This window comes from Glossina fuscipes, unplaced genomic scaffold, assembly GCF_014805625.2.
Source record: "Glossina fuscipes isolate IAEA_lab_2018 unplaced genomic scaffold, Yale_Gfus_2 116, whole genome shotgun sequence".
Lineage (NCBI taxonomy): Eukaryota > Metazoa > Arthropoda > Insecta > Diptera > Glossinidae > Glossina > Glossina fuscipes.
The window spans coordinates 3,322,802-3,332,265 of record NW_023998459.1 but is presented as its reverse complement, the minus strand read 5'-3'; the positions used below and the strand labels follow the sequence as shown (position 1 = coordinate 3,332,265).

At 41.0% G+C, this 9,464-nt stretch overlaps 1 long non-coding RNA gene across 1 annotated transcript; it reads right to left on the bottom strand.

The window, feature by feature from the left end:
* Window positions 1–2,317: 2,317 nt before the first annotated feature.
* LOC119640277 lies at window positions 2,318–3,170 on the bottom strand. The gene is made up of 3 exons (XR_005247642.1): window positions 2,961–3,170; window positions 2,714–2,902; window positions 2,318–2,602 (listed from the first exon to the last, which is right to left on the bottom strand). It is a non-coding gene; the product is annotated as an uncharacterized LOC119640277 (long non-coding RNA).
* Window positions 3,171–9,464: the final 6,294 nt, after the last annotated feature.

The following is a 9,464-nucleotide window of genomic DNA, read 5'->3' as shown; positions in this document are numbered from 1 at the left end:
ACCTCACTAAGGCAGAATAGCCACGAAATTCAAGAAAAAAATTAAAATTTTATTTGCCGACACAAAAAATACACGACTATACCGCGCGACAAAGTTGCCAGATTAGAAATATGATTTAGACAAAGGACTTCCGCTGAGTTGAACATTTCATGAACTTTCGATGATGTTGGGCATCGATTTGACGTCGTTTTAGCTTTTAAAATTTTTTCTATAGTTTGAAGGTTCCCGGCAAGAACGAGTAAATTTCTTTCATGTAAAAGCGAAATAGAGTCAATCTCGGATGAAAGGCAGTGTAAACGTCTTTTAATTACAAAAGGACCTGCTTTGGATATTACATTTTCTTTGAATGTATTCACAATAAATATTTTATCAACAAAATGAGCGTTAATTAAGGGCAATGATAAAAAAACCACTCCGTTTTTAGTTTTATTTTTAGGAGCAGGATTTAGATCTGATAAAAACTGGAATCTTTTAGAGGTTTTATCCGGTGGCCCGGGAGCCATGGCGTGATTGAAATGTTGAGCATTAATAGACAAAGCATTGGAGATATTCTCTGGATGAAAAAAGAAAAGATAATATTGTTATGAAAATCCCAAATGGAGTTCATTCCGGATAATTAATTGTCCCAAATTTTCGCAGGCGTCATGCAGCTGCCAGCCGAGGAAAACGATTACCGGAAAAGCAGATTAACGGATTAAAAATGAAGCCTTGAAGTCAGGTAATAGTAATATGCTCGTAAAAATGTATATAAATGGAATATTTACGGAAGTCGGAGTGAGTCGGACAAGAACATTTGAGTCGAGAGTATTGCCAAAATATATTGTGAATAATCCTACTGTTAAGGAATATAATTGTAAATAAAAGAATTTTAAAGTGTATTTCTCATGAACAGAATATCTGCGATCTGGTGGTATGGGTCCTATCTATGGAAAAGCGAAATTCGTAACAATATGTTGAGTACTTTTTCAAGTTTGGCAACTTTCACTTATGAAATTTTAGATATGTATTTTTTTTTTAATTTTCTCTTTAGTTAAATTTATAAAAAGAAGAAAAGGAGAGACCCCACGGACACTCCTCTTCCCATTTATGGTTCTTCTATCCCATTTGTTAAAACGTGCGACTTTTTAGGCTTTGTCCTACACTCGCAACTTTCCTCTGCTGCTCACATTGACAAAATTGCCAACTCGTTAATGTATTGAAATCTTAGGGCTCTGACCCTTCCTGCATGATTAAACTTTATGTTGGCTTAATTAGACCAAAATTAGAATACGCCTGTTCACTCTTATTGGATATCCCAAAGAAGCACCTTCTGAAATTGTGCAAAATCCAACGGATATGCATCCGTCTGGCTCTTGATGGCAAGAATTCTATACACGCACTAAGCTTGACACAGATGGCAAATGTTATGCCTCTACAAGAGAGTTTTCAATCACCAATTTTTCATTTAATAAAATTTTAACTTTTGAAAATCATCCGGCCTTATCCATCATTTACAACTTTATATCGCTGAATTCCTTTCCTTGTTTCTTTAAAAGATCTTATTCACCATATTAGAACCTAAAATGGATGTCTTCGTTTTGGTAATGGGCGGTCAAACTCGTACATCTCCTGTAAACATAATATACAACGAAAGTTATGTTTTAGATTCAAATGCGAAACGTACAAACAAACTAAAATTTGCAAACAGCGAAAATAAATACTTCAATCTATTTACCTTTTGAAATTCTGCCATATTTTCTGCGCAATTCTGCCTGTCGATTATGTTTGGTGATGTTTTAAGATGTTTTCATGTTCCATCAATTTCTCGTTTTCAATTGCACTGTCACCATCGTTTTCTAAACCTATTTTTTTATGGACATCCCAATCTCTGTCGTCTTTACAAAATTCATCAGTACCTTTTTCATCAGAAGGTAACAAAGAAATTGTACGCATACGTTCTCGCGACACTAGAGTGTGACGTTTCCCTATTGCCTGGCGTTTCTCAGAGCGAAATGTTTTTTTTTTTGTAACAATTCTCCGTGCTTTCTTTCAACATCATTTAACGAATGGGCTAATGAAACACCAGAATATGGCTTATATGATTTAATACTTCGGGGCTGATTGCTTACAACATTGTTAGATAAGGTGTCTGAATGGCTGGCACCGTTCTGCGCACAAAGTACGTAAAATATATATCGCATACTTTTTTCTCAATCGTATTAACTCTTCTCGCTTTTCTTTCGGGCTTTTTTAATTTGCTTCTATTAATCGTTTAGTAATTTCTTTACGCTTCTTTAACTTTTCTTCTGGTATTCCACTTGTTTAGCTCCTCAATATAATTACAAACTATAAAGTTATGATTGTGGAAGGTACTTTCGTTGCATGTAAAAGTAATCGCATTTAAATGTGCCGGATACTTCATTTCTAATAAACGGAACAAGTAAGACGCCATTTCGTAGCCGTCTAAATTCAGGCGACGTACGTGTTTGTATTTGAGTTGCCCTGGCATTACATGGGTAGTGTGATAAACGAGTGACAAAATTAAGGCGTTGTTTTCATGCGCGTGTTTATTTCTATGCCAGCTGAACATGGAATCAGCATTGAAACAATATTTCGTTCAGAGCTGCAAAAGAAAATCAATAAAAAATACTGTAAAATCACTTGAATATTTTTTAGCAATAACAATAAGTTGGATTAGCTAAGGGCTCTGTTATCAACGCAGAAAATGGTTTACCGTCCCCAGTTTGCTAAATATGGTCCCATATTCCTTTCAAATTGATTTTTTATCAGCAATCGTGTAGCATCTACGTCGATTTCACTTCCTCTTTGGTAAACCATTGGTCATTGGCCATTGGTATGGCCATTTGGATCCTCCCGCTTATCCTTCCATGGTTTTGCGATCTACCACGACATTTGTACGAGACTGTAACAAAAGGGAAAAAGTATGTATAATTTGCGAAGATATCCATGATTTTCAATACCTTAGTATTATCTAGTATTATTTTTTTTTTTTTTGTTGACTTAAGATGGACGAAACCAGTAATATTTTTAGTCCATTTACTAATGACTAGAATTTTATTGCAAAGCATTGTCTTCTTTTTCTGTGGGTCAGCAAATCAAAACTAGTTGAGCCGCTGGGTTCAAAGCATTGTCTAAAATTATGAAACCTGCAGAATAATCACTTATTTAGAAGTTAACTTTCTCTCCACGGCAGTTCATAAACGTTTTTTGCGAGTATGTGGAACTTTCGTGTCGATTTCTACTATCCTTCACATTCAAATGAAAAGACAGAAAGAAAGGGACAAATTTTTGTTTATATTCAATTGCGGCTGTCAGAATCCAAAAAATAACAGTTAGTTCTCGTCTCTGATAAATAAACAAACTATTAATGAAGTAGTTGGCAAATATTCAATCAATAAATTGGAAAAAGAAGAAAAAATAAGCTCTCGAAAATTGACCATAAGCTTACTCTTCTCCTATGTGTTATACATTTTTTGCAAGACGGAAAAAAGCTCTGTAGTATAATGCACAAAAATTGCATAAGGATGAAATTTATCAATTAATTTTACAAAAATTATGCAAGTAAAATAATTTTTAGTGAATATTTTAAAGCATTAAAATTGGCGCAGCTGGTAATTGCAAAATTGAAAAAAAATTTTTTTTCTTTAGATCTAAGCCTTTTCGCGTTTGCGTGTGATTATCTCAACGTCACAACGATAAGAATTGTTCTAGCGAATTATACACAATGACTAATTATGTTCCGGTGGTTCGGTAGTGATTACGATTAAAAAGGACTTAATCTAATGGGTAGGAAAGTCTGTACATGCAAGTCACAGCAAGGGTAAGAGAAGTAGCGCTACATATCGCAGTCTATGTTGATGCCGTAAATGCAAGATCAGCAAACTGAATTTAAAGGTGTCATCAATAAGAGCGAGAAAAGGCTGCTACAGTATCGAATTTCATTTTTTTGTATATACGGAATTTTGTAGTTCTGTTTTAATATTGACACTTACACAAACTTTCGAACGACACATACTAAATATTTATCTTTACTTATTTACGAATCTATCTCTTCTTTCCACTTCCAACCAAGATAGGAACCTAAGATTCTTTAATAAAAAATGTAGATTCAGAAGGCCGCATTTCTTGGAATTCTTTCAAGAGAGACGTGTGCTTGCAAGTGTTAGCTAAAAATTGACTAAATAAGTGTGGAAACTGCTCTAAACCGGTGATATTGATTATTATTTGATGGATTTATTTGAAACATTAAAAATTGATATAAATTACTGTGTCAAACCATTATAAAAAGCATATAAAAGGATTTTAATAAGTGATTGATTATATCATTTGTTTGTGTGCATGTTTGCAAACATATGTGCATAAAATCTATAAGTGACGCTAAAGTGCACAAGACAAGAGGAAACACTTTAAATTCCGTTTGTTGTGTGCTGTAAAAGACAAATCATTTCGTTTCGTTCGAATTTGCTAAATTGGAACAGGTGGAATTGAAATTTGCTGTTATTGATTGATGGCGGTGTTCGCTTGCTGGTTGCTGCAGTTGCTGATTCCTGCACTAGGTGGCGCTGGTTGGGGCTGAAAAAACCGTCCAGGGTGAGTGTCTTTTACATATATATTTTATTATATATATTGATGAATAAATCACTTCGCCCTATATATTGAAAGAGTGCACTGAGTGGGGTATTTTGGCTATACTGGAAAAGTAGGGAAGCGCAAGAAGAAGCCTGCCCTGAAAAGTGTTGGGGGGATGTCCGAGGAAACGACGTCATCCGATGAAGAATTGATGGTGGTGAAGGGTGGCCAGAAGGCTGGACCACTAAAAGGGGGTGGTGCAAAACGCAACCACAGTCCGTCCGATGTGTCGGACTGTGACACCGCGGTTGAGGGGAATATGCGCCGTAGCGACTCTATGCCTACGGTTTCAAATTCTCGGTCGGTGAAGAGGCGTAGGGAAAAAACCGGCACTGTAGCTGCACCCGTTGCCTTTGCCCCTGTAGTGGGCGCGGCAGCTTCGGCGGCTAGCAGGCCAGTGCGTGCGGGGGAGCGGAATGCCGCTGCAGGATCGGTGAGCCAGATGAAGGCGATAACAAATCGCCTGTAGAAATGTGATCTTTCGCCGGATAGCGTCTCTTTGAAGAGCTGCCGGTGATATTTTGGGCCTTAGCGGCGAATATGAAACGATCCTCTTCGGCCTAATAGCCGAAAATGACAATGAAATTGGTCCAGGAGCCGTGCGTATCCCTTGGTAGGCTCAAGGGCCTGCCAGCTGCTGTGCGGGTGTTTCTCGACGACAATAGCCACTCTGCTGTCATTGTGAATGATGTGAATGTGGAAGCCACACTTGTCCTGGCAAGTAGTCACGGCGTCTGTGTGTCCGTTGAAGGCCCGCACGGAAGGTTGCTCTGTGCAAGCCTTTACTGTAAGTTTAACCAAGAACTGGATGATTACCTCAGATATATGAATTCGGTGTTGCTGCTTGCTGGCGACACCCCATTGATCCTGGGGCTGGATGCTAATGCTTGCTCACCCCTATGGTTCAGCAAGATGCCAGAACGTGTTTCTGGCTTAAGCAACAAAATAAGGGGTGAAGTGCTGTCCGAGTGGTGTATAACCAGAAGTGTCCAGTTGTAAAATGAGCCGAGTGAATGGTTCACTTTTCATGGTCCAGTTGGGGCTAGTGACATTGATGTCACTATTGCCAATAGGTCAGCAATGGGCTTGTTTTATTTTTTTTGGGGGGGGGTGAAAGGAGGTTGCGGTATTAGTGATCACCATGTTATTGAAGTGGTGATGAACTGTACCCCTGCCACGCCGATTGAAGTTGACATCAAACGTTGGCGTACTTCCGGGGTAAACTGGGTCACCTACGGGGTCCTTATTCGGGAGGCGGTTATTGCTGTGCCGTTTGGAGACTTTCAGAGGAAGCCCTTAGGTGAGCAGGTAGACCACATAACTGAATCGGTTTTGTGTGTCAACGACTTGTTCTTCGAGAGATGCCGCAAGGCAAATCAAAGAGGGGTTAAGTGGTGGACACGTTGTCTGTCCGAAAAAAGAAAGCCCGTCCGCCGCCTTAGAAGGCAGTTTCAGCGAGCGAGAAGGTCCAATGCTGCAAATGCCGTTCGGCTAAGAGTCGAATTGAGGCAATGCCTCAATGACTATAAAGGCATGCTTATTGTGACTAAAGAGGACGACTGGAGAAAATTTGTCTCTTGTAATCGTGATGACCCTTGGGGTCAAGTTTACCGTGTTGTCAAGGGAAAAAAATCCTTGGAGGTAAGCGGTATTCGTACTCCTAATGGAGTACTATCCACTTGGAGGGAGTGTTTGAATGCATTACTTGAAACATTCTTCCCTGGGCAGGATCATGAGGTGCTTCTCAATACCGGGTTTGCGCCGCCTGCCCCTCCCTTGGAAAGGTATGAAGTTGAGTATGCAATTTCCAAAGTCAGAGATCAGGTATTGACGCAATTACTGGGGAGATGGAAAAAGCCATCTGGAAGGTTATTCCTGATTACATATATACGACTTACTGTCTGTGTCTGTCTGAAGGCTCTTTTCCACAGCAGTGGAAAATGGCAAATGTTGTAGTTCTGCTGAAGTCGTCTGATAGCGTGAGGAATGATTCTTCATATTATCGGGGCATCAGTCTTCTCCCAGTATTTGGGAAAGTTCAGGAGAGGATAATGATAGAGAGGCTTCAGATGATTCCTACTCTTAGTCTGTCTGATAGGCAGTTTGGCTTCCGTAGCGGGCTCCGCACGGAAGACGCCTGGCTACACGTGCAGGCATGTGTCACGGAGTGTAACGAGCAATATGTCTTAGGCATACTTATTGACTTTAAGGGTGCGTTCGACCATCTCAACTGGAGTAATATACTCGCCAAGCTGGGAGAGGTATATTGCCTGGAAATTAAACTCTCGGCAAGCTATTTCTCGCAGAGGCGAGCTTGTGTTGTCGGTAGAAACGACATTGTCTTCAGGGATGTGGTTAGAGGCTGTCCGCAGGGATCTATCAGTGAACCATTTATATGGAACATTATGATGGATGGCTTGTTAAGGCAGTTAGAAAGCATGTACGTCGAAATTAATGGAATATTTAATTTCTCTGCACATGCAGATGACCTGCTCATCTTAGTGAGGGCTAGGTCTAGGAAAGTAATAGAAGAATGCGGTGAAAATCCCATGAGAGTGATTGCTGCATGGGGACATAGTGTCAGATGTATCATTGGAGAAAACTGTGATGATGCTGCTGAAAGGCAGCCTCTCATCCAGCAGACCTCCAGTGATCAGAGTGAATGCGGTTAGTCTTAGTCTTAGCCAAGTACCTAGGAATTACCATGATTTATCGTGGCAAGTTTACCCCTCACCTTGATAAGGTTAGGGATAAACTTATGAATGTGGTAGGACAGATACGTCGTGTCCTGAGGTGTGAATGGGGCCTTACCAGACGTGCCGTGCGGATAATATACAGCGGTCTCTTTGTTGCTTGCGCAACAAAAGGAGCTGCTGTGTGGTGTTCAGACGTTACGTCTGTTGTAGGGCGAAGTAAGATTTTGAGCTGCATAATGTTGTTGGCGTGTCTGCCCGTTTGTAAGACGGTCTCTACTGACGCTCTACAGATACTGATGGGTGCACCCCCTCTGGACCTTGAGGTGTTACGCCTTAGTAATGCTTACAGGATAAAGAGGGGCATGCCCCTACATGACGGGTTAAATACTCAGGATGTAGAGAGATTAAATCCTCGGGAGCGTGAAACGCTGTTAAAGGAACGTGTCCGTGCCTTATGGCAATCACGTTGGGAAAAAAGTGAGAACGGTAGAGTTACTTTTAACTTTATTCGTGATGTTTCCTTTGTAGAAAACCACCCGGGTTTTAGCTTTAGTCTACATCTCGGGTTTCCACTCACGGATCACGGATCTCTGAATGCATTTTTGCACGAAAGAGTCTGTTCTGAAACAAGGGCTTGCCTCTGTGGCAGTCCGTCCGAAGACTATGAGCATGTGTTGTTGGTGTGCCCTGAGTACTCTGCATTCAGAGATTTAGAGGCCATGGGAATCAAGCTAGTTCACGGCAGCATTGATTGCAGTCTGGCTCTCTCTACTCCTGAGACGACAGCTGCACTGAGCGCGTTCGCATCTGGGGTTTTCTTCAAGCGCCGGGTAATTCGACGAGGTTTGGATAACCGTGTTTAAGCTCTGCTATGACGGGTTATCCATAGTTACTTGACTCACTGACTGACTTGGGGGTGGGCCGCATGGGGCTCTATAAGTCTTGCCAGAGACTTCTCCCCTAACTGGTATAGCATGTTGGTGGAGATTCGTTTCCACGTTTCCCTGCACTGCTATGGTTGTTTGAACTCGGTTTGAGCTTTGCTCACTTATCTCCATAGGGTATCGTTTCCCTTATTAAACGGAAGAGGTTGGGATAGACCTCCTCCGCCCAGTGAGAATGCAATGCCCATGCGCATTGTATTGACTGGTCCCTCTATCACTGCAGTTTCATCTGCAGATACAATCCCGTACCGAGTTTCAGGTCGTATGGGACCTGATGCTAAGTCTGACCGGAGGCTGTCATACTCTTCTTTCATAACTTATATTTCTCTTTATATCCGGTACCACGGGTGACAGGAGCCCCTGAAGCAACTTTCCAGCTTCGGCCTGTCAGCGGGAACGGCCCATTGCGGGAGTTTCGTGTGTGGCCCAAATCGCGGGAAGAATTGAATAGCAACCGGGTGTCTGACTTAAAGAAACACAGAGGTTTTAGATAGGTCTCGCTCTCATCCGGGGGGGAGATACGCCCATATACGTATCTTCACTGGAACTCGAGAATTTCCTCAGGGCGCTGAGTGTGCGTTTCCACATTCCGTGTGCCATCGGGCACCGTGGGGTTAAGCCTTCACGGCGGGTATCCACGTTAAGCATCTAGAGACATCTGTAGTTATGCGTTATAGTTTCTAAGGCTTTCTTCATAGCGAAATGAGTTGATCTCGTGGTATCGTTTCATTAATCTATACTATATATTTTGTATAATTTTTCTTGTGTAGGAAAAAGGTATCTTAGTCCATTCTTCTATTTTTCATTTCTGAAGGGAAAAGATTCACTGTTTTCGCACACGGCGGTCCATTTCTCATTCATTCAATTTTTCGTAAGGTTCATGGCTGGTGATTGAGATGAAGCAATTTGGGGCAGTTATATAGGAGCCATTCTTGAATGAAGCGGGACTTCTGTTTGAGGACGTTATCTCGGTAGAATTCGAATATTTTTAAAAGACCAAGCTTGTCCACACTTTCTCTGAAATTTTCCTTCAATATTTACATAACCCTCCTGGTTTACAATACCATCCATAAACACCAATTTTGCGACTCAGTTGGCCTAATGCATATCCAAACTATAACATTACCACCACATGATAGGAAGCTAAAACTACAAGCTGCGAGAAAACACGTTTTTAAATTCATTTTCATCATAT